This window comes from Panthera leo, chromosome E3 (genome assembly GCF_018350215.1).
Source record: "Panthera leo isolate Ple1 chromosome E3, P.leo_Ple1_pat1.1, whole genome shotgun sequence".
Classification (NCBI taxonomy): Eukaryota; Metazoa; Chordata; class Mammalia; order Carnivora; family Felidae; genus Panthera; species Panthera leo.
The window spans coordinates 3486314-3507334 of NC_056694.1; the positions used below are offsets into that span (position 1 = coordinate 3486314).

A 21021-nucleotide genomic window follows, 5' to 3' on the forward strand; every position below is an offset into this window, starting at 1 on the left:
GTCTTGGTTTGGGTTGTCCACAAAGCAAAGCCTGAGACAAGGATTTGGGAACAAGTATTTCATCTGAGAGCGACCCCAGGGAGCACAGCCAGGGAGTGGGCCAGCGAGACAGACGAGGACGGGTAGCCGGTGTGTGAATGTGACAACTGTCCCCTGAGACCCTCCGAAAAGCTGTGCACGGCATCCAGAAGTGCCCTCCCGCCAGGAGCAGGGGAGCTGGGGTGCCCACCCACCACCCCGTCTGCACTGGCGGAGGGCCTCTCCCAGGGCATTAACATGCGTGGGCCAGGGACACGCCTGTGGCACAAGAATGGACTTGGGCAGGGGACACGGGGAGCTGCTAGTGAGTGTAAGACCCAGCCGTGGGGACCCACTGGTAGGGCCAAGGGGATATGGGTGGGGCACTGATGTCTCCATTTTATGGATGAAAAACGGGAAGCCACGTGCTCAAGGTTACCCAACAATAACTGGGAGAGATGGTGTAGTAGTTACATTTGCTGTGTAACAAATTATCCCACAACCTAGAAGATATAAGCAGCAACACTGATGATCCCCCGTGGTTTCTAAGGATCAGGAATTCAGGAATGGCTTGGCTGGGTGGTCCTGGCTTGGGGTTTCCCGGGAAACTGCAGCCATGTTGTCAGCCAGGGCTGACGTTATCTGAAGGCTCGATTGGGTTGGAGGATAGGCTATTGGCAGGAGGCCTCAGCTCCTCATCAGACGGGCAGTGTCTTCAATAACCCAATGTAGAAAGAAACAAGCCGTCACCTCTGCTGTGTCCTACAGGTCACACGGACCAGCCCAGCACAACACAAGCTGTGAATACCAGGACGGTATCCATCAGGGGCCCGCTCGGAGGCTGGCCACCGTAGACGGGGTTCGAACTCCCCTTTTCCTGTCTTCAGTGACCATATTCCTTTTGTTACACACGGCCATATTTTCGTTTTGCAGGACAGGGGAGTATCTTGGAAAGGCAATACTGAAACTCAAATCTGCGTGCTCTGGGAGGCTTTGGTAAGCTGTGATGTCGTGCCCTCCTCCTTATCCAGCTCCCGGGAAGAATGAGCTCACGCTTGTCAAGCTGGGGGTGGTGGGAGCAGGAGTGAGGATACAAGGCAAAGTTGTGAGACCCGCCTGGGATGGGCTGCAGAGTCCCCTCCCCAGCCCCCATCCCACACCACGCTCAGGACTGGGCTAGCTGGGCTCCCGTTGAGGGGCTACTGATTTGGGTTCCCTTATGGGCTGGGCCCCAAGCCGGAGATGGGCTCTAGAGGACCCTGGGGTGCTGGGATGTCACGTTGCCCTCAGACCACTCATGGGCTGGACTCTCTACGCTCCTCTTCCAATAAATTCCGGAAGGACCACCGGGGCTGCGCTCCCCCCACCTCTTCAGCAGAGCTCCAGGCAGGCGAGCGTGAGGCCCTCGAGCCTGGATCACACCCAGCCTTGTGCACCCAGCACTGGGGGGCCCTCGGGACCCTGCTAGCTGCCGAGGGACGCAGGCAGCGTGCGTATAAACTTCCAGGGCTCGAAACCACCACGCAAAGAATAAAATACAAGTTTATTTAAAGTGAGCTTTTCTTCAACTTCCATTCCCTCCAGTGAGAGGTTTACTCACAGTGTTGGGCGTCCTCGGTGGTGTCAGCCTTGGTTTTAGGTTTCGATTGCGACGTTAACAAGTCACCCAAAAACTTAAAGGCTTAAAACGAAAACATCTATTTCTTAATTTTTGCAGTTCTCGTGGGTCATGAAGTCACGAGGGGTCTGGCTGGGCGTTTCTGGCCACGGGTCTCTCATTCCCACACGGCATGTGGGCCGGGAACAGCAGGATGGGGCAGGGCGCACTCCACACAGTCTCACGGCCTCTCCACGTGGCCTCCTCACCACATGGTGACCTCAGGACAATCAGACTTCCCTGCATGGCTCTGAAGATCCAGCGTTCCAGCATGCATGGCAGAAGCTGTCCCTTCCTCTGTCAGAGCCCACCCAGATGCAAGAGAGGAGACAGACTCTGCCTCTTCCTGGGCGTTACAAGCTTCCAGAAGGTTCCAGAGGGTTCCAGACGGCTCCAAAGGGTGCTCGGAAGTCCCTGGGAGCCCCGTGTTCCCGCCGGGTCTCTGAGCTCACAGACCTCTGCTGCCTTCTCCACACAGCCTACTGCAAAGGAAACCTGGCTGCTGCCCCTCCTACTCAGGGGCCGCAGAAAGCACAGTGAGCTGCCAGCCACCTGCTTCGCCTCTGTTCTGCTGTCCCCACACCTCAGTGGTGAAGAGGACCCCTCCCAGGTTGGAAGGAAGGCAGGCATCCCCTCTATGCTCAGATCCAGAACTTTCCAGAAGATTCTACCCTTCTTGTCCACCCGGTGGAGGACGTGGGGTGCAGAAGCCTCTTTCCAACTGGCTTCTCACCCCAGATTTGGAAATATATTTCCCCTGTTGTGACACCAGTTTGGAGATGCTGACTCCACGGTACTTACACCAAATTTCGCCGCCTCCTCTCCAGGCTTTAATTCTTTAAAACCTGAAATCCGATGATTTGATTTGATGTTCCTGTCCCCCTGGGCCAAGGCCCACGAGGGGCGGGGGGGTGGGTGGGGGTGGAGTCCTCAGGCTATAAGTGACAACGTTCAGGGACAAACAGAGAAGAGGAGGAACCGGGTGAATTCGCCACAAAGTCATCCCTACACATGAGTGATCTCATTTATTCCGTACCAGTTACCAACCTTCCTTTACCGAGGAGGAAACAGATTCAGGGAGAGCCGAAGCGACTGGCCCGAGGTCACAGGTCATGCAGTACCAGAGTCTGACATCTGTGACTTTCCACTTCGTGTCACTCGGATATTTCTTGAATAGACGAACAGATCGTTCCCAGGGTTGGCTGGGCTTCTCCCTGTAACCCAGTGCTCACGTGACAACACAGGATCTGACCGAAGGACGAGGATTTGAAAGGAAGACTGTTATGGACGATCTGGGCACGTGGGTGCCACGCTGATCTGTATCGATACCGACACAACGGCACGTCTTTAAGCAGCCACGTTGAGTGGTGCTAAATTTGCGATTCCTTCCCTTTCTGGGTATTTTCGGGCATGCGGTAATTCTCCTGTTGTGCGCAGTGACCGCCGTTAGCAGGAAGTGGCCCCGTCCTGGGCGAAGCATCAATACTCATACAATATAGCCCATTAAGCCTCCATAATGCACCTTTTTGATGTGTGTTTTCTTCCCACTTAATCTACTTTATTTAAGCATTCTCCACTCTGCACGCCATTAACTGTTTTTCTGTCCTAACCCTAGTTTCCCAAGGTCCCTGGTAAAATGTCGTATAAACAAACATACAAACCCAGTAAATGTGTGACCGGTACAGCAAATGAATTACTCTACCGGTGTTCTGGATCGAGATGCCCCGGGACAGACGCAACATATTCCAAAGCGAGAATCGTCGCGTGAAGCGACGCCCCCTCCCTGTGCCTTTCTCTCTCTTTCACGCGTGTCTTTACGCCAGTGTCGCTGGTCCTCTTTGTAGGGCCTCGGGAGCCCCGAGACACAGCGTGCAGGACGAGGGAAGAGAGTGATCGGCCGTCGGCCCCCCAGAGGCCCGCGTGGAATTGCTGAGCCAGCAGAGCCGCGCGTCGGACCCCCGGAACTGAGGTACGACCCTTCGTCGGCAGTAGGCGCGCTTCGGACGCGGGGTCCGGGGCCCACATGGGTGGGGTCCCCACAGCGAGAGGCTTGTATCCGTTTCCTGTGGCTGCTGTGGTAAACCGCCACACACCGGGTGGCTTTAAAAGAAAATGCAGATTTCTTCTGCCACGGTTCCGGAGCCCGGAGGTGCAAAGCTGAGTGTTGGTAGGACCACACTCCCCTCAAAGGCTCTAGGGGAGAATCCGGTCTTTGTCCCCCGGCTGCTCGTGGCTGCTGGCACTCCAGTCTCTGCTTCTGTGGCCGCAGTGCTGCTTCCTCTCCCGCCCCCGTGTTCCTTGTGAGGGCACTCGTCACTGAAGTCAGGCACCGTCGACGTAACCCGGCAGAATCTCCTCATCTCGAGACCCGTCTTTCCATCTGCAAACACCCCTTGTCCAAATAAGGCCACATTCACAGATTGTAGGGATGAGGCTGTGGACGTTCGTCTGGGGGCCACCATTCAGCCCCCTACGCGTCTTCACTGGTTTAGGGTGGGGCTTTGGACAGGGAGACCGTACCGGTGATGGGGTTTGGGGGTGGTGGGGGCGGGTCTGGAGCTGACCGCCAGGAAAGAATTCTTGAGACGTCTTTGGTGCAGAAGGACTTCGATGTCATCAGAGCACAGGGTCAGGACCCCTGGGCAAAAAGAGCTGTGCTGGGGTTGTGAGGAGTGACCTGGGAGTTGGGGGAGGTAAGGAAGAAGGGAGGTTTGCGAAAGGACTTTCGTATGCTACAGAGATACCACACGTGTGTCTGTTTACTACAAGATACTGGAGGCCTTGCTGTTGTCGAGCTGAGGTTGTTTTCCCTCTAGTAAAGCATTAACATTGAGACAAGACAGTCGGGAGCTAATTGGAGGAATGTTATACTCTGCCTGTCTCAAATGTTTGTCAGCGGGCTGCAGGTTATAAAGAAATGTTATTTTATTTTATTTTCGTCTTACCTTTGTCCCCTCCATCACTGTGGAGGGGAGGATGATGTGGGGGCTCCAGGAAATTGAGTCTGTGGGTTTCTGGAGGTTCGGCTCTTGGTAAGATTGCCTTTTTCTCGTGATGTACTGAGACCTCTGTAAACTGATAGAAGCTCATGTCCTGGGTGACTGATCTCTGACAGTTAGCCATTGGTTCTTCCCTTCCTTTGCCCTCGGACAGCTGCGAGTGCCTGAGGAATGTCACACATACCCCACCTGGCAGGGGCGGGGGGGAGGTCGCTAGCTTGCGCTTTGCCCCCACCTCGCCTTTGGCCCCCTCGTCTCTGGGATTGTGCGAAGTTCTCGACGTAATAGTTTAGGTTTGGTGGGCACAGTAAGGCAAGGATGTAGAAGGAGTTTTGGCGAATACAGTTGTTTGATAAGCAAATGTCTTACCGGTCGAGCAACCTCATATCTTGGAAAAAGTCTGTTTGGGAAATCTGTGGTTCAGATAAGTTGGTTTTGGAGGAGTTCCTGAAGCACACGATACCAAAGCGAGACAACTGTTGGCATCGGGCATGAGGTGGGGTCTCAGCACCAACCCCAACAAGGAGCGTCCCCGCTGAGAAGGGCACTGGCCAGGCTGTGATTATCCTAGCTGGGAGTCACCTGCGGATGCCCACCGAATCCTGGGATCTGGACAAGGACCACTGCTCAGTGGACGCCAGCCGGAAAACGCACACAGGGAGAGGCAGCGCCTCCTGCTGGAGCCCGGCAGGAGTGAGGCCAGGGCGCTCCCTGACCCAGTGCCCTGGGTGGGGACGCCTCTGTACCCACAGATGCCTCCTTGGGGGGGAAGATGGAGACATGGTGGAAGATGCACCGTGAAAATGGGGTTGAGAAGCGCCCAGACTAGGAAGCTCCGGGCTCGCCGGAAGGCACCCTAGAGCATCACCTCCCTGCTCCGCCAGCAGCGGCCATGGCTCCCTGGAGCAGGTAACTCAAGCTCCGCAGTGTTCTGGAAAACACCTGGGCCGTCCCTCCGCCCCGCGTCTGCCCTCTCTCTACTTTCCCCAGAGAGTCTCTGTCCTTGTCCTCTTGGACAATACACATCCAGCCCAAGACGCCCTTGGTCTTGGGAGCATTAGAGCTTGTCTGGCCTTTACAAGTCCGCTGTCTCTGGCTCATCAGCCACAGGGATTTCTTTCTGGAAAGGCAGAACGGTGTCACCACTGCCCACTTGGCTTTATCTTGAGAAACGGGTCACGGTGTCGCCCTGAGTGCTACTGGAGCCCGGAGGGCCAAAGGGCAGGGTTGGTGACATCCCTTTGTCCCGTGTCCGAAGCTGGAGTGGCCTACAGATCTAATAAGACTGTGCTTGGAGATGAGGCCACTGTCCTGCATACTTTGTGTCTCCCCCAAAACTAGCGTCCCGAAGGGAAGGGATTAGAGTCTGCCTGGCCTCTCACTTGCGTTGCTAAGAAATGCAAAATGATTACAGTCACCAAAGCACTACTTTCGGGACGGCACTTGTAAGATCCCTGGTGGAGGGATCGGAGTGGAGTCAGCCGTTTCCGGGGCCCCAGAGTTTCCAGATCCCGCCACGACCTCACGCGTCACCTCTGGTTGCTCCGATCTGTAACCACGGGTGGCTCCTCACCAGGTGTGTTGACAGGTGTGCTGAATCACGTCTCCCCGAGCCCCTCACTCCTACAGGCGGGCCTCCCCCTCTGGCAGGCGGGGGGCCGGGCGGAGCCTTCCAGCATTGCTTGGATTCCGTATCCCCAGACGTCCTAACACCCAAGAGAGAACTCGAGGACCGACACGCCCCGTGCCGTCATTCGAGGCTACCGTGAGTTTCCACGTAGAGTCACATTCCTGGTGTTACCAACCTCTCGACAGCGATTACTTTCCCACCACGTGGCTTTGCTCACAGTAGAGAATTTTCCCCATGTGCAGAGGACACCGAAGGAGCAGTGCCACGATCTCTCAGCATCAGATTTGGTCAAGACTTAAAGAATAGTTCTCTCATCCGTCAGTAGCTGGGTGGTCTGTAATGTAAATGTCTGTGTTTTTTTTTTAATGTTTAAAACATTTTTTTTGAGAGAGAGGGTCGGGGAGAGAGGGAGAGGGAGAAGGAGAGAAAGAGGGAGTGGAGAGAGAGAGAGAGAGAGAGAGAGACAGAGAATCTCAAGCAGGCTCCATGATCACCGCAGATCCTGACATGGCTCTTGATCCCACAAACCATGAGATCAGGACCTGAGCCGAAATCAAGAATTGAACACTTCACCGACCGAGCCACCCAGGCCCCCCCTAAACTTATGTTTTAAATGTACCACCTGCTCTGGAGCCTACATGTTCTCAGCAGCACTGTTCCCAGTAGAAAACATAGAAACAACCCAGGTGCCCGGGGACAGAGGAATGGATGAACTAAATGTGGTATATATGTTTTATACGTGTTGTTTTATAAATAGTATGTTCCATTGAAACATATATTTACACATAAATGGAAGATTACTCAGCCTTCAAAAGCGGTGAAATTCTGACACCTGCTACCACCACATGGATGAACCTTGAAAACATGCTAAGTGAAATAAGCCAGGCCCAAAAGGTGAATGCCGCATGATTGTGCTTCTGTGAGTTCCAGGAGACATTGATTCACAGACAGAAGGTTGGTGGTGGAACCAGGGGCTGAGGGGGGTGGGGTAGCGTGTGATCGGGACAGGGTCTCAGTGTGGGAACACAAAAGGGTTCTGGAGACGGATGGCGGTGACGGACAGACAGTGTGAACACGCTTAACGCCACAGAACCCTGCACTGAAATATGGTTATGATGGTAAAATTTATGTTAGTGTCTCCTGCCATAGTAACGTTACGGGTGGTTATCTGTGAGAAGCGGGACTTGCGCGTAAGGAGGACTGGTTTTCAGGGTAAGCCCTGTGATACTACGTATTTGACTTTTTAACCACATGTCCATAATACTTGGATAAATATTTCAACTAAAAAATCAAGCACGGGGCGCCTGGGTGGCTCAGTCGGTTGAGCGTCCGACTTCAGCTCAGGTCGTGATCTCACAGTTTGTGAGTTCGAGCCCCACGTCGGGCTCTGTGCTGACAGCTCGGAGCTGGGAGCCTGCTTCGGATTCTGTGTCTTTCTCTCTGCCCCGCCCTGGCTCATGCTCTGTCTCTCGCTGTCTCAAAAATAAATAAAACATTAAAAAAAGATCAAGCACAGTAAGTGATCTCTTTTAGTTGGAAGAAGAGGAAACACACCTAAGAATGTGGAAAAACAGCCATCTCTACCCCGTGTCTCCCATCTCGCCAGCATGAGAAATCCCTTCCTTTTCTCCCCTCACGGAACCGGCAGAGTTGTGGATACAGTCTGGAATGACCGAGCTCTTACATCCTTTTCTTAGGAAAAGAGAATGATTTTAGTTCACGTTTTCCAGTGCTCGCTCATAAACATTGTCCGATTCGATGTCATACCTTCATGTTATGAGCAGGAAGTGTGTCTTACCTTCAGTTACAAAATAAGGAAACCAAACAGGAAGGAATTTAGTTATAAATTCCTAGCAGAGAAGCCTTCTCAGCGCACAGTGAAACCACCCATATCACAAAAGAGCAAAGTTTGCCAAATATCAGCGACCAACTCGCACACAGTTGGCTCTAGAAGTAATTGCCCGTTAGCAAACCTGTCCGTCTGTCATGCGTTTACCTGTCATCTGTCCGGTCTCCGTGCCATCTGTCACCTGTGTATCGACCTACCAGCTACCCTGCCTTCGTCTCTGTCATCCATCTGTGTCTTCATCTATCACCACGAGGGTGGGACACTTCCTGATGTGCCTCGAACAGTACCCGTTTACGTCCTCTGTCCCAGGTTGGCGTTCATCTCGGATTCCCCACTTGCAGCAACACCTGCTGCGATGGCCGCGTGCGGAGAGCACGCTCTGTGTGCGCAAGACCCGGGCCACCCGGCGGTCCGGCCGAGCGCCAGACAGGCGTGCAGCGCCCGTGGTGATGACCCATCCCTTGCTTCTCACGTATTTCCGGCACAAACAGTTGCCTCTCTTCCTAGTGAGGGTCTCGCTGGTGAAACAAAGCAGGCTTGCTGATGAAAGGGGGGGGGACTCGGACAGGACAGGCCAGACACAGCTAACTCCGTCCAGCGTGGGGGCGGGGGAAAGAACTCAGCCTGGCTGGCTGTGGTTTGGCTGCAGAAGGTTTTAACTGCCGGGCGCCCATTTGGCGAGGCCGGTGAGAAAGGCAGACAAGCGGGCGAAACTCGCGTGGGAAATGCAGCCCAGGCAGCCCGGCCAGCGGGTGTGTTAGAAGAACCCGGATACTGCTGCTGCCTCAGCTCGGACGTTGATTGCACGGAGTGAGTCAGCAAATAGTTGTGTAGCGCGTGGTTCAGTGATGCTTTTGTTATTTAGCAGCAAACTCTTAAAATAGTAATAAACTGAAGATAAAAAGGCGAAGTGCGTACTTAGCACAAACTAACTGGCTTTTGTGATAGCCCCACCCCCCGCCGCCCCGTGTGCAAATGGGAAAAAGGCAGAGAAGCTTAGCATCCACTGCACAAGTTCACTGCCGTTGAACTTTGCTCAAAGACGACCACGTGACCGCGTGTGCAGGTGTGACGTTCACATAGTAATCTTCCAAGCATGGCTTCCTCCTTGGATCAAACGATCGCTCTTTTAAATTGGCGTCGCTCATCTTTACTCCTGAGTTTCATCACTTCTGCACAGAAGTGAAGGAGTAGCTGCCAATGCGCTCACTTCATTAGCGGACGAATTTCACAAGCAGCCACGTGATGCCACTTCTGTATCAGAGTCGTGAGATGTTTCTTTCCGTTTTTTAATGTTTATTTATTTATTTTGAGAGAGAGAGAGAAGGCACACGTGCAACTTGGGGAGGGGCAGAGAGAATAGGAGAGAGGGAGTCCCAAGCAGGCTCCGCACTGCCGGCACAGAGCCCGACACGGGGCCCGAACTTCTGAACTGCGAGATCGTGACCTGAGCCGAAATCGAGAGCCAGCAGCTCAACCAGCTGAGCCGCCCAGGCACCCTGAAATCTTTATAATAGAAAATCAGTTCATTCCAAGTAGAGTTTGATTTTTTCTCGCATCCCATTCCTATGATCAAAATAAAGCCTTTGAAAATGCATCATATTGTTGAAGGTAAAATGTCTAAAATTTTTATGAATGCCTTTGAAACTTCAGTTAAAAAGTTCAACGTTAGAGTTAAAAAGTGGGGGCCGGTGGTCGTACAGTACACGTTTGATGGAGAACAACATTGAGATAAAAACAGCATTCATGGGGCGCCTGGGTGGCTCAGTCGGTTGGGCGTCTGACTTCGGCTCAGGTCATGATCTCGTGGTCCGTGAGTTCGAGCCCCGCGTCGGGCTCTGTGCTGACGGCTCAGAGCCTGGAGCCTGTTTCAGATTCTGTGTCTCCCTCTCTCTGACCTTCCCCCATTCATGCTCTGTCTCTCTCTGTCTCAAAAAAGTGAATAAACGTTAAAAAAAAATTAAAAAAAAAAACCAGCATTCGCACTAAATTTTAAGATCTGCGGGACAAAAACATGCCCATATAAGGTACACACACAGTTACTTCCAAATATGCAGCAATATTCTGCCCATAGAAACAGAAACCCTGCCTGTCACAGTTTACGATATTCTACTTAGGCATAGAGGAACCTGACTACAAAAATCCTGAAATGAAACCGGTGACAAACTTTTTTAAAACTTGGCACTTTCTCTCCTGGTTTCCCATGGTTGCGTTTTAGAAATGTCTGAAGCTTTAGAGAAAACTTGAAGTATCCTACAGTGGTAAGTGACTTCTTAAAAAATACCTGAATCCTCCAAATTTTGTGTCCACTTAAAAAAAAATCAGTTGGAAATATTTAATTAAAGTAATCACAGAGTTCCAAAAGATCTTCAGCACTTGAAGATGTTCACAAAATGCAATTATTGAAAATACAGTCTGCAATCAGGAAGGTATTGAACGTGTTCCCACAGAAGCAAGCATGGAGGTAAACACGTTACGCGATATGAGTTCAACCCACGACAAGATTTAATTTTAAAATTCTAAAAGTGTGTCTAAGAGTACTGAGACTTACAGGAAGACTCTTTTGACAAAGCTTCTATTTTTTTATTGGATACATTGATACTTAGTACATACAACTTCCCAGCATCCTTGGTCGGCGAGACACTCAAAAGAATCATAAATAGAGTAAACTTAGTTCACGAATTTTGATTCACAAAAATATTTGTCAGCAGAAAGTATTCTGGATGGAAGCAAAAAGGACCTATAAAAATTTGGACTGAAATGTTAAGACATTTTAACACAAAATTAATAGAATATACAATAGTCTCTGTTCACTGGAATTGTCCTGAGCTTACAGGTACCTCAGCACCTGCACGGGGAAGCCTTCCGGAAGCCTTCTTGCAATCTAATATATTATGAGGGGCGCCTGAGTGGCTCAGTCGGTTGAGCATCCAACCCGGGCTCAGGTCATGATCCCCCCGTTTGTGAGTTTGAGCCCCACGTCAGGCTCAGTGCTGTCAGCACAGAGCCTGCTTCGGATTCTCTGTCCCCCGTCTCTGTCTGCCCCTCCTCCGCTTGTGTGCTCTCAAAAATAAATAATAAAAATTTTAAATAATATGAAAAACGGAAAAAAAAACTGATGGAAGGTATCGAGGATTTCAAATTCATGGACCATAAAAGAAACCACTTTGAAGAAGTCTGCAGGCAATTTGATGAAAAATAAACTAGAACACGTTAAAAAACTTTGTTTTTCAGAAGAACATCAGTGATGTTATAGTAGGAGAAGATGTGGCTAAAAACAAATATGTCAAGAGAAGAGCTGTCAGGGATCATTATCCTTCCCACGTGATTATCCAGTGTTCAGATGAACACTATCTTAAGTATGTTATGGTATAGATATGTTCTTAAATATAAAGAATTCTAAATTGTTTTTCCTTTAATGCACATAGATTTTGGAGGTTTTTAAAAAATATATATGTTTTGAAAACAGTTTTTGAAAAGAACTGTAGGTCCACCAAGATAATGAAACGAATTTGTCAGCCAAAAAATAAGTATTTTTCACATTATCTCCATTTTAGCATTGATTTTTCATTTCAGATTTTTCCCAGTTGGGGCCAAAAACAATTATGTGGTCAGCCCGTCGTATAACCCTTCTTGTTCCAGAAGAGATTGAGGCCACGTAAAAGACCTGGGCCACCCCGGCTTTCAGCCTCACTAACTCAGCTTTGGGGGCCCAGAGCCCTTTCCAGTCTTCGTCCTGCGTTTCGTTAAAATGACTAGTTTCAAGCTAGAATGACATTGACTTGATGAGTTGTTACTATAAATAAAATTAGGATCACTGAGTAGTTTTTCTTTTATTTCATCCTTAATCATTTATCGGACTCGTCCTTACTGCCGAGAGGACACAATCTTCAGGGGCTTCCGTCCATGTTCCATTTGAAGATCAGTCACTCCAGCAGGAACGCTCCTCCCCAGTCTGCGGGGTAGCCAGCATCCAGAATATGAGGACAAGGGGACACAGTGAGCAGCAGGGTCCTTTATGAAAACATTCGGATAGAACCACGTGCTTTTGTTTGGACACAAGTCAGTCTGTTCTCGGGTGTCTGAACGTCTGAGAGCAGAGGAGAGATTTTTGCACTGAGAGCTGCGGAGATTTCCCGGAGGAATTTTATGGAGATAAACCTCTCTGGGGAGTGTGGTTAGCAAGTTCCGAGCTGGTGCTCCCGTCCAGAAACAACACAGGGCATGGTCAGGGGCCAGAGCCCCCCTCTCCTGCCCGAGGTTCGAGGGGGGGCGGCTACAGAGAAGAGGGTACGGGGAGTCAGCAGAGGGAAATGAGGGAAGTAGAGACCATTAGTGCTTCTTGCGGTGGAGCCAGCAGGACATCTGCAGAGGATTTCCGGGATGTTCCCAGAGACAGCTTGTTGCCAGCCGCGTCTTAGGCTGCCCTTCCCCAAAGGCCGACCCTCAGACGGGGATTGGGGGCCAGGTCATTTATTTGGAGGGAAATAAAAATAGTAGTAATAAATGACAACTCTTAAAATAACAATCCGCACCCCTGCCTGTTGGGATCACTCCAGACAAACAAGGGAAAGGAAAGCCTGGCTCAGGCTTGGAGCGTGGGGCTCCACCCTGCGGGGGCTCCGAGAGACACAGGACAGGCCCGTGAGCTCAGTAGCCACCACCCTCCAGCGGCCGACGTCGGGGACAGCTCTTGGGGGCTGCTGACACCCCGCAGTTCCAGTCCCGCCGCATGAGTGCTGATTGGGCTCCGTCACGGGACCCCGCGACTGGACGCAGGGGCCATACCCACGGGCACCGTCGTGTGGCCCAGTCTCCTGGTGACAGACACTCGTGTTCTTCCCGTGGTTTTGCCTTCGTGACGCCGCTGTGCTGCATGTTCCCAAACAAGTCCCTGCAAACGTGGGCCGGATTTCCTCCAGGGTCCGCCCCGGGTGCTGGAGTGGCTCTCAGGCGGGTGTGGGCGCCCCTCCAGCCCTGGGTATCGGCAGATGGCCTGCAAGGTCATCACATCGACTGCCGCGGTCTCTGGCGGGTTCATGAATATTCCTCCCGATTCACGTCCTCACCAGCCTTTGCTACAGTCCGTGTCTCTAAGTGTTGCCACTGATACGTAAGCCTGTCATTTGCATTTCCATCGTCTTTAACGAGGACGTGCCTGTCGTCCACTGAATGCTTTGCGGCAAAAGTCTGGTATTGAGTGCTTGATTCCTTAACCCATGTGTGCGGCATGGGGAGGGTTGTGTGTGTGTGTGTGTGTGTGTGTGTGGATTCTCTGTTCACCTTGAGGATTTTTTCAAGCAAAAAAAAAAAAGTCATCTACGCAAAATACTTAAAAGTGCCTTTAACGGGGAGATCATAGTAATGATATGAACCACTGGAACACTAACGTATAAACGATAACATCCCGATAAGAAGAGAGCCCTACTCCCCCCGCCCCCCCCAGAAAAACCACATCACGATTCCTTCACATCCACTACGCTTTCCCTCGAACCACTAGCCTACATTTGTGTTCGTTAAACCGCGCGAGGCCCCGGGGAGTCTAAACACTACCAGCTCTCTGCCTGGGCCCGTGAGATTCTGAATAGCCCCCTCATGTTTTGACCACAGTCCGAGCTTTTCCGGCTCTGTGTAGCTGGCGTTCCTTTTTTATCCAACCATTCTTTGGTTACCGACACATCAGGAAGAACCTCACCACCTGCCATAAAAAAAAAAAAGTTTTTTAAGTCCTTTCTTAGTTTCTTAATTAGACTCAAGGGCGAGAGCTGGGCGGGAGGGAATCCCTGACAGCTCACTCATCATCTGTCATCTCGGCCCCCGGACAAACTCCAAGTCAAGGGCAGGGACGGCACTGGAGAAGCCTAAACCACGGCGCGCGTGGATAAGGTGGCCGCTCGTGAGAGGGGGCCTGTGCCTGTAAAGGATTAAGCAGCAGCTCTGGGTCGTCCACAGGCCACACATGAAAGGTTTGCCCTTGACTGCTAAAGCTCTTAGGATATCCTGCCTGACACAAGTGTCTTTGTCTACCTGGGGCCCCGGGCCCGGCCACACAGTCAACACTGCTGACGTGATTTATGGTGGCATCCCTGGGCCACACGGTATCAGCTTGGCCTCCGGAGGGCCCGGAGACTAAGTTCAGCCATGTGGGTGGTCAGCCACGCCTACGAAACGGACCCCAACGAGCACTCTAGACACCGAGGTGTGAGTGAACGTCCCCGGTGGGCGGCACTCCGCACATATGGTCACGGGTCGTTGCTGGGAGAAATGGGTGCCGTCTGCCGATTTTAGCCAGTATCCTTCTGCTGCCATAAACCCTCCCTGTGGGTGTAGCATCTTCTCTCGTTCATGAGCCCTTCCGGTGAATCGCTGGGCCTGGGGGCGGTCTGGGAGGCGCCCGGACGGCAACAGCACACAGCACACCTTACGGCTGCCCTAACAGGACTACCCTACCCTGGACGCCTGAACAACAAACATTTATTTGTTGCTGCTCTGGAGGCTGAGAGTCCAAGCGGGGTGCCTGCATACGCGGGTTCTTGGTGAGGGTCCTCTGCCCGGTTTGCACATAGATGCCTTCCCGCTGCGCCCTCCCGGGGCAGAGACGGAGACAAGCCATCTCCTTCGAGTTCCTCCACTCGGCACTCATCCCCTCAGGATGGCTCCACCTTCCCGGCCCCTGCTGAAACCATCACTTCCAGGACTTCGGCACAGGAGTTTGGAGGAGACCCAGAGTCCATAGCAACCACTAGCCAGGGAGGACCTTCACCCTCACCCCGAAATGCTAGGGCCTTAACCCCAAGGAGCCAGCCAAAATTCCCTAAACTTTTACAAAGAGATCCCAGAGAGAACATTTACTACGAACAGACCACCCTCTTGCTTCCGTCGATGAAATTCAGTACTCTGGGTTCGCATCCAAAAGAGTTGTTTTAGAATTGGCCCAGCCCCACAGACAGCATCCTTTAGAGATGCGTATCGTCACTTCCTTTTCTTGTTGACCCATTTAAGTCCTCCAGTTAATAACATCTTCTCAGGTAATATATTTGTATCCTGTGACCCAAGAGACCATATCTTTAAAGTTTTCAACTGGCATGGGGCGCCTGGGTGGCTCAGTCGGTTAAGCGGCCGACTTCGGCTCAGGTCATGATCTCACGGTCCGTGGGTTCGAGCCCCGCGTCGGGCTCTGGGCTGATGGCTCAGAGCCTGGAGCCTGTTTCAGATTCTGTGTCTCCCTCTCTCTGACCCTCCCCCGTTCATGCTCTGTCTCTCTCTGTCTCAAAAATAAATAAACGTTAAAAAAAAAAATTTTTAAAGTTTTCAACTGGCAAAGAAGCATAAAAAGCACTGATTATTCATCCTGTTTTCCTCAACTCAGGTTAGAAAGTTCTTTTGAATTCGAAGAAAACTGCATGGGAAGTAGCATATATTTTCAAGCGAGAGAGATCACAGCATCACATACCCACGTAGTGTAACCCAGAGTTTCTAAACGCTGCACACACATCTGCATGGAGATAAGGCGAGACATAAGACCTTGGCAGGGGGCTCCGGGGGTGGGTGGACAGAGTTCTGGGCAACTTTCCTCTTGTATCTTTTGGTTGAGTTCATTGTCTGACTTTCCTACAACAGACAACAATTCTGGAGAAAGAAAGGAAGAAATATTGGTAAACGAGTGCCTGATCTCCACCATCCTGGTTTGTTTTCCTACTCGGCCTTCTCTGCGGGGAAGACGGCAGTCGCGACAGTGACTGTTACGCCAGTGAGAGCCCGCGGCTCTGTGTTGCGAGAGCGTGGGGCCCACACCAGAGGGAGCGAAGCCTGCAGGCCACTGTCCAGAGACACCCCCTTCCACGCCTCCGCACCTTACATCTGGGAGGAATCTCACAGAGAAAAATCGCTACCGAACACATGGTTTTAATAGATCTAAACTTTGTCTCCTACACCTTAAATGTTACTCCAAACCAACAGCCTTTTTTCCTCCACTTTTTACTCTTGTTACTGATTTTTACTCCGAATGACAGATTTTCTGACAGCCAGGTAGAGAAAAAAGCGTTCAAACACATTCATTCTTATTACCCAAGGAACACCTCGGTCATAGCCGCTGCTTTCCTATTTATAAAATATATGTGATTTTTATTACACCCAAGGTGAAATTTATATATATATATATATATATATATATTTTTTTTTTTTTTTATTATTATCACTTTCCAAAAGTCACGATAAAAGGAATCACCGGTAACCTTGGTGGACGGCAAATAGGGAATAAAATGGAGGTGAAGCGAGGCAATTTGTCCACGGGATGCCGCCTCTTAGGCGACCCAGCCTCTCATGATTCACGGCGAGGCTCCAAGGCCACTGCCAAAACAAGGCCAGGATGCAAACCTTCCGGGAAACCCGCACCCAAGAACAGGAGGTTCCACACGGGAGCCGCGTGACTCTGGTCCCTTCCAGCCCCTACACTGACATGCAAGGTGGCTGGGATGGGCTTCAGCTCTGGACGCACTGCCCATGCACACCCAGCTGTGCTAATCCCAGCATGCCCTTCCCCGGGGTCCCAGCAGGCCACCCAAGACTTAGAGGCAGGAAGCGACCACCTTCTTACGCTCCCAGGTTCTGTGGATCCAGACTCGGGTCACTGGGGGCGGCTTGTCACCTACGTCTCCTCCACCAGGTCTGAGGCCTCCGCTGGGCAAACTCGAAAGCTGGGGTGACACAGTATCATGCGGCCTTTGAGCATTTTTGAAACAGGGCCTGTGCAGCCAAGGAACTGAATTTTAAACTTTACGTAATTTCAATTAGTTTACCTTTAAATGGCGTCACGTGGCTGATGGCTTACCACGTGGACAGCCCACACATAAAGTCAATTTCACTCCTGCGTCGGCATCTGGTGCCAGCTGGCCGCCGGGACCCGCCCTGGGCTGGTGGCCGGGATCCCCACCTGTGACCTCTCTGCGGTCCCTGGGCAGGGGCTAGTTGGGCTCCCTCATCGCATGGCATCTGGTTCCAGGAGTGAGCCCCCCCAAGAGAACCAGGGGGGAGTAAGCCATCACCTCGGAAACAGCCCCTCCACAGGTGTCACAGACCACGCACACCCAACCCACTACGTGTGCACTGGCTTCATCCGTTACCTCCAATGGCTGGAAAGTACGGGGGAAATTGGAATTGATTGGAATGCAGGTTTGAGGCCAATTTCTGGTGACCCAGTTCCCCACTGTGTACGGCTAAACACGTTAGTAAACTCTTGTGCCCCAGTGCCCTCAGTCAAAAAATGTAATAACACCTATTTCAAAAATATTCTAAGAATTAAATAGAATATAGTTGGGTTTTTTAACTCATTTTTAAAATTTATTGTCATTAGCTAACATACAGTGTATATACGGTGTGCTCTTGGTTTTGGGGTAGATTCCCGTCATTCGTCGCTTACATACAACACCCAGTGTTCATCCCAGCAAGTGCCCTCCTCAATGCCCATCACCCATTTGCCCCTGTCCTCCCCATCCACCCTCAGTTTGTTCTCTGTATTTAAGAGTCCCTTACGGTTTGCCTCCCTCTCTATTTTTTCCCCTTCCCCTCTCCCATGGTCCTCCGTTAAGTTTCTCAAGTTCCACATATAAGTGAAAACGTATGATAGCTGTCTTTCTCAGACTGACTTATTTCACTTAGCATAATATCCTCCAGTTCCATCCACGTGGTTGCAAATGGCAGGAGTTTGTTCTTTCTCGTTGCCGAGTAGAATATAGCCGTTAAAGATGCTCATCAACATTCCACTCGATGATAGCGCCACTCCCTATGCATGCTTTTATTATAAGTAACTTGATATCCCAATTATTTTACGATTCTGTCTTCTCCCTCCTCTGTGCTCTCATGCCCACCGCATCTCAAGGGCAGAGACTGTCCTTTATCCGCATGTGTATTTCTGGTGTTTCTGATGCAGGAGGAGCGGAGTTGAATTTATATCTGCATTTACATGTTAAGTTGTTATCAGTAATCTGAAGCAAGAAACACTCAGAGGAGGAAGGTCCAAACCTCCATCAGGGATCCACCCGAAATCTTAACCCTGTATAAAGTGACACCACGGGGGCACCTGGGTGGCTCAGTTGCCAGGTGAGGTCATGAGCTCAGGTCAGGTCATGAGCTTGCAGTTTGTGGGTTCGGGCCCCACGTCGGGCTCTGTGCTGACAGCTCGGAGCCTGGAGCTGCTTCCGATTCCGTGTCTCCCTCTCTCTCTGCCCCTCCCCATCTCGTGCTCTGTCTCTCTCTCTCTCTCTCTCTCTCTCTCTCTCTCAAAAATAAACATTTTAAAAAAATGTTTAAAGTGACAACACAAAGCCTCAGAGATGCCTACAGCAGACCCATTGCTGCAGGCAGAGGCTCTCTCCATCATTCTGTAGAAGTCGGTCACCAATGGCCAGGCATCCACGTGGCCCTAGACATAGGGAACTCAAGACTCAACCAAGAACCTGACTCATTAGCATCCTGGGAACTGACTGGAAGGCCTAGCGTTGACCTTACAGATGCCATCCATGTGCCAGCTGTCATATCACATAAAATGCGCTTAGCTGCAAGTAACAGAAAATTCAACTAATAGAGCCTTACTCACTTGGCAAGGAGACATGTGGTGGCTGCCCTTAGCTTAAAAGAGTCGTCAAAGATCCAAGATCACTGCATTCTTCTGCTCCTTCATCTCTAAGATGTGAGATTTTGATCTCATGCTTGTTGCCTCATGGTCACAAGGTGGCTGCTGCAGCTCCGGGCGTCATGACCTCAAAAGCAGGAAACAATAGGGGCAGTGGCCAAAGGTTATTTCCTGTAATTGTTCTCTCTTATAAACACCAGAGGAAGAGCTTTTGTTGAAGCCCATCAGTGCATCCCCTTAGGAGTATGACATGTGACAATCCCTTGTGGCAATAAAAGAAAAAACAAGATACTGGAAAGCCAACATCTGGCCATTTTGCGTTCTCAAGGTGGAAGATAAATAATAGAGAAGGGAGCTGGGAATGGTTGCTATCTGACAGTGAGCATCTCTTTTAATTAGGGCCCATCCCAGAGCTTCACCTACTCCCAACCCTGGGGAAGTAGGCTGGTGCCATCGCCTCGACCACCTAGAATCAAATTTAGTAAATAGATTCACAGTGAGCATCCGTTAGATGCCAAGCCATCTACAAGACAGAGACGGTTTTTGAGGTTCCTCGTGGAACTCACATTTTAGGGAGGATACATCGGCAGGAGGCACGTAATCATTTTCAAGTGTGACAGACCCTCGCAGAAAATAAAAGGGCACGATGGGGTCGTGATACCAGAGACACGAATCATTCGGGCCAAAACATGGAGTAACGTGTGTGAAAAGCCACACTGAGCACCACGCACATTTTTCAAAACTCCAGCCGCCTTCTTACTGAAAGTGACGGCGTGACTTTGCTTCCCTCCCCAGCCGGCCCCTCCGCGGCTCCTGGAAACCTTCCTTTCAGGGAAACAACGCGCCCGGCCTGTGAACACCCCATGCAGCTCCATCTTGGAGAGACTTTTCATTCTCATCTTTAATTTAAGAACATTTGTTCCCTCTCTGCCGGGAGGCCCTGCTTACTGTGCAAGTTCCTTTTGGGCGGTTTTCTTTCCATCTTGCTTATTGATCCGACGAAGGATCCTCGTCCTCTTTGGGGAGTTGGATCATTCAGCAGCTTAAGAAGAGGAGCTGGGAATATAAATACAAGTGTAGAAAAGAAAAGAACGCAGGGCGGAAACAGAGGCTTCCTGCGAGAGCTTCTGTCTGCCTTAATGCTGCCACCGGGACGAGATGTTCTCACTCCCGCGGACCGTGTGGCCACCGCAGGTGACTTCCACGGAGCCCACGACAGAGTGAACGACAGAGCCTTAGGGCCGCAGGTGGCCTTCCAGATCACCTCTCGCCACCTTCCACGTGCTGCAGACATCCTTGCCACGGCGTTCCTGACGAATGTGCGCGTGGGTTTCGGGCGGACCAGGTCCGGTACAGGGGCTCCTGTTGATCAGTGTCCGCCACGGGCCACCCTAGCGGTCATTCGCTCTTTGTTCCAGACGCCACCCAGCGCGGGTCCTGATGTTGCTCCTGGAACCACGGCCGGCTCCCCTTCTGCCATCTCCCCGGCTCACTGCGGCTCAGCCGCCCTCTGTGGACTCACCAGAATGGCGCCCTGAGCAGTGCTCTGTGTGCAGCCTGTGTCTCGCTGCTCCCAGGAGCAACACGTGACATCACTGGTCCCCTGCCCCCCTCCCGCTCTTCTTGTCCGGCCGCTTTCTCTGGCTCCCAGGACAAGGACACCAGCCCCCTGGGCTTCCCTGCCGGCTCTCTCTCGGTGGGGGGGAGGGGAGAGGCTCCTTCCCGGACCCCTCTGCCACCTCCCACCGTCCTCCCCTCCCTGTCGCGTCGGGCAGGCACAGGCTCTGGTCCCTCTGCCAATAAGCTCTGTGCCTGGGTGGCCGCCTCACCCGTGCTGGGGACTCTCGGTTCCATCTTCATGCTGGTGGGGCCCCAGCCGAGTCCCCCCCACCCCTGAGACTCAGATTCCCACTCCCTTCCCTCCTATTCCAGCAGGCCTCCTCGCTGCCACTGGCCCGGGCCCTCTCCGTGCTCCTGGCTCAGCTAATACGGCCCCGTCCTTGCAACGCTCAGGCCCGGGGAGTGAGGACTGATCAGGACCCGCCGTCCCTCTGCCCGCAAGGCCCCTTCAGAATCGGACGCTTCCTTGCCACTGGCCTGGACCCAGCCCGCAGCCCCTCTCTGCTGTCTGGGCTGCCCTTCGGGCCTCCACGCTGACGTCAGCACTGACGGCACCCTCCAAGGTCCCAGCTTAGGAGGTAGCTCAGTGTTCCACAGGGAGTTCCTTGACCCAGTCCC

The 21021-nt window shown here is 51.8% G+C and overlaps 1 long non-coding RNA gene across 2 annotated transcripts in view; it reads left to right on the forward strand.

The window, feature by feature from the left end:
* The window catches only part of LOC122209544, a 69623-nt gene that overhangs the window by 21882 nt on the left and 26720 nt on the right, over positions 1-21021 (forward strand). The window contains exon 4 of one of the 2 annotated variants that reach the window (XR_006197654.1): positions 3520-3638. The exons of the other annotated variant lie outside the window; for it this stretch is intronic. This is a non-coding gene — a long non-coding RNA (uncharacterized LOC122209544). Of the gene's footprint in view, positions 1-3519; positions 3639-21021 lie in introns of those variants that run through there. 2 annotated transcript variants of the gene reach the window in all.